This window comes from Condylura cristata, unplaced genomic scaffold (assembly GCF_000260355.1).
Source record: "Condylura cristata isolate star-nosed mole 26May11 unplaced genomic scaffold, ConCri1.0 scaffold00025, whole genome shotgun sequence".
Lineage (NCBI taxonomy): Eukaryota > Metazoa > Chordata > Mammalia > Eulipotyphla > Talpidae > Condylura > Condylura cristata.
Window position 1 is genome coordinate 1775098 of NW_004567126.1, and position 4506 is coordinate 1779603.

At 39.6% G+C, this 4506-nt stretch overlaps 1 pseudogene; it reads left to right on the forward strand.

Annotated features, from left to right (window-relative positions):
* The first annotated feature begins 321 nt into the window (after nucleotides 1-321).
* On the forward strand, nucleotides 322-1279 carry LOC101631906 (annotated as a pseudogene).
* The last annotated feature ends 3227 nt before the right edge of the window (nucleotides 1280-4506 follow it).

The following is a 4506-nucleotide window of genomic DNA, read 5'->3' on the forward strand; positions in this document are numbered from 1 at the left end:
CCTCTGGCCTGTACCCCAGTTCTGTATGCACAAATAAATAAATCTTTAAAAAATATATACATGTAAAAAAATAAATATTTTTAAAATGTAGAATACTTGACCATTTGGAAGAAAGGCTGGCAGTAGGATAAGAATTCCTGCCAAGAGATGACATGGGGAAGTCCCTGAAAGGAAAATGCTGCATATAAAAACTGTGGGTATTGATTTTTGAATGTAAATGTAAATTACAAAATTTCAACTATGTATGTTGGTAATGTACATTCATGAGAAAATTAGCCATGCTATTTTTTATTTTTCCTTCCTGTTAGTCATCTCTACCACATGGAACTAGAAAATTATACACGTATTTCAGAATTTTTTCTTCTCGGATTATCTAAGGAGCCAGAACTGCAGCCCCTCCTGTACATAGTACATGATCCTGTCCATGTACATGATCACTGTGTTTGGAAACCTGCTCATCATCCTAGCTGTGAGCTTAGACCCCCACCTCCACACGCCCATGCACTTCATCCTCTCCAACCTGTCCTTTGTAGACATTTGTTTCACCTCCACCACCATCCCCAAGATACTGCAGAACATTCAAACAAAAAGCAAAGTGATAACCTACAAAGCATGCATCACCCAGATGTACTTTTTCATAATCTTTGCCATATTGGACAACTTTCTCCTGGCTGTGATGGCCTATGATCGTTGTGTGGCCATCTGCCACCCACTACACTACATGGTCATCATGAATTCCGAGATCTGTGGACTTCTGGTTCTGATATCCTGGATCATGAGTGCCCTGAATTCTTTATTACAAAGTTTAATGGTATTGAGATTGTCATTCTGTTCAGTTTTGGAAATTCCCCACTCTTTCTGTGAGATCAATCAGGTGGCTTGAATTGCCTGTTCTGACACCTTTCTCAATGACATAGTATTATACTTTGCAATTGGGCTGCTGGGTGGTGGACCCTTCACTGGGATTCTTTACTCTTACTCTAAGATTGTTTATTCCATATGTGGAATCCCATCTGCTCAGGGGAAGTATAAGGCATTTTCAACCTGTGCCTCTCACCTCTCAGTTGTCTCCTTATTTTATTGTACAGGTCTAGGAGTGTACCTTAGCTCTGCTGCTTCCCACAGCTCAAATGCAAGTGCAATAGCCTCAGTGATGTACACTGTGGTCACACCCATGTTGAACCCCTTCATCTACAGTCTGAGGAACAAAGACAAAGAGGGCCCTGAAAAAAATCATTGGGGTGGTAGTTATGTAAAAGACCTGTGGTCCTGGGACTGAAGAGATAGCCTAGATTTCAAGACTCAATAAGAAAAACAAGGCAATTAAAAAAATAGAACACAAGACTCTATGAATCCAAACCAAAAATTGTTATTCTTTGATAAGATTATTATAAAACATGCTTATTATTTGAATCCTGTAATTTCCATTTCTTTGAATTCAACTAGTGTCTACAATCTCAGTTACTCTTTTCACTAAGCTTCTGCTTATTTGGTCCATTTTCACACATTTCCAAGGTGTCTCCAAACTTTGGACCAGAGAAACTTGAAAATTTTCATATCTTTCATGGGGCATCTTGAGTTTCTTAAGACTAATTTCTTCTCAAATGAAATATAATTATGCCAAATACTTTAGATTTTTGTCAAAGAATAATCATGAATTGTATTACTCATGTTGAAAAAATACACTTGACAGCTAAACTTTTTATTTCACTATAAAGGTAAATATGAAGCCAGCTTTCACTTTGGATCTGTCATTATTTTTACATTCCAGCTTTCATCACCCTCCCTAATGATGCAGATTTGAACAGTATTCTGTTTATGCTTGCTAGGAAGCCTGTAGCACTCACATGGGCCAGTCCTACTTGCAGAACTTTCCTTGATACGAGCCTGCCTTGTGGCTGTATAAGCCCTTTTTATGGTTATTACTGAAAGACGCACCTCAGTAACAACCAGCTGGAAAATTGTTTTTTTAGAATAAAGCTCTCTATAGTTCCTGGAGGGTATTTCACCTGCTCCAGGATTAGGCAGCAAAGTCTCTGGTAGTGATAGAGAGAACAGGAAGCAGAGGTTCTGCCTTTATTGGGGTCTAAAGCCAAGATATCTAGGTTTTAAGTGTCTGCTCATTACTGGCAACTCTAAAACATAAAAGTGGCAACTGAAGTACAGGACCTTGTAAGGGGGAAATTTCATGGATGGGGCACTTTGGGTGCTTGTGTTCTGACTGGATATAAGCTTATTTGACATGGATATCTTTGATTTTGATGACTCAGGAATAAAAAGTTTTATGTAAGGCACTTATACTTCAAACAAATTGCTGTGTTTCACAATTGCTTTCCTGGTTTTCCTGCCATATTCATCTTGATATACAAATCCATAACATAGCTCATTCACTGGCAAACCCTGATAATCATATATGTCTTTCAATAGAGTCTACATTGAAAGACAAGATTGAACAAACAGATCAACAAAATACAACTTTTAAGTCAGAGATGACACTAAATATGAGGAAGCAACATTTCAAATTTTGTGTAAAATGTGTGATGTCATGCTATATATCACATATTAGAGAAGATATACCAACATCTTGTGCTTGCAATAAATGATTGGTGTGTTCTATTTTTTTTTAGATTTATTTATGCTTACAGAACTGGGGTACAGGCCAGAGGTGCAGGGGCAGCGAGAGGATTCACCAGAGACAGAGTAGGGAACAGAACAGGCTGACTGATGAAGTACACTGCAGAGGAGAGTAGTGGGAGGGTCAGGAGAGGTCTGCTGCACCATGTGGATCACCTCCGGGGTGGGGATCGAACTCATGCTGAAGTTCAATTAGCACTTTATCTTCTTTGTGCTGTGCTTTAACCTGTTGCACTACCAGGGAGGACCCAAGTTGAGTATTACCGTAAGTCACTTTAAGTACACAGGTGAGGACCCACAATTAGGCAATCATTTCATATCGGGGTTCCCCTATAACAGGAGGTTAGGCCTCTGGAAGACAGAGATCAAGGAGTATAAAAAGGCTGGATTCAACAAATCTCTAACCTCGTCTCTTGGGGACAAAATTTTCAGGAAAAAATTCCTGCCTGTCCACATCTGTGTTCCACAGCCAATAATGAAATAGCGATTACAGAAATAACTAGTAAATATACTTAATGAGCATCTAATTAGATAAATTGAACTGTAAATATCTCTTCTATAGCCCTGCCTGGTGGCACAATGGGTTAGGATGCAGCACTGCAAGCTACCTGCTTCCACTTCAGTGTGAGTTGGATCCCCAGCCCCAGAGGTGATCACCTGACATGGCCTCTCCTGACTCGCCCCCTGCTCCCCTCAGCAGTGTACTTCGTGGACCTGCCTGTTCTGCTCCCCACTCTGTCTCTGGTGAATCCTCTCACCTCCCCCCCTTGCACTTCTGGCCTGTACCCCAGTTCTGTATGCATAAATAATCTTAAAAAAAAAAAGGAATAACTGATTTTTAAAAACATCTCTTCTACAAGCAGTTTCAGCATGCAGCCTTGGATGGGATGTGCTGGTTTCCTTCAGAGACCTCAGTATGGTTCATGGATTTATGCTTGATGTAGTCCTTCTGTTTTTTCTGGGAATAGACCTCCCTTCTCCATCACCACCTATCAGGGAGGGTTTGGACTTCCATAAAGTCATCTTTGCTTCAGAACTCCCATCTAGGTGAATCAAGTGCCCAACAAATACTTCAGGAAAGTATCAACTAGCATCCAAGTGAAGACATTTCAAACATTATTTTTATCTTATGGACACATCCATTATTTAAATGCTTTTAATTCAATTGCATGAAGAACTAATAAACAAATTATGAAAAACATTATGTTTTTTTGATCTTGGCTCTCTTCATCTTATGCAGTAGCACTTGATATGAGTTCTCTATCTAGGATACTGCTGATTTATTATTCAATGCCTGCATACTATTTCATGATATGACTATGTCACTTACACTTATTATTTTCATATTATTTCCCATTAAATTACTATTACATCAATGCTACAAAAATCATTTCACAATACTGTTTAAAATGTGGTTGTCAGCTCTCCCTGGTGGCACAATGGGTAAGGACTCAGCAAGTTGGCTACAGCAGTTTCAGTGTGAGTTCGATCCCCAGCCACAGAAGTGATCCACTTGGCGAGGCAGACTTCTCCTGACCCATCTGCTGCTCCCCTCAGCAGTGTACTTTGTCTAACTGCCTGTTCACTCCCCTCTCTGAATCTGATGTATCTTCTCACTGCCCCTACACCTCTGGCTTGTACCCCAGTGCTGTATGCAAAACAAAACTTTTTTTAAAATGTGGTTGTCAACTGGAAGGGATTTTGTCTGACAAGAAGTAATGAACAAAATTCAGAGAGATTTTTGTTGTGACATCATAGAAGGATGGATGGAAGCAGGGTATACTCTACAATGTACAGGCCAGGCCCCATCAGGGAATGATCTAAATGAAATCAAAGTCTGTTCTGAAATTAAGTAATCACAAGTTAATGAAT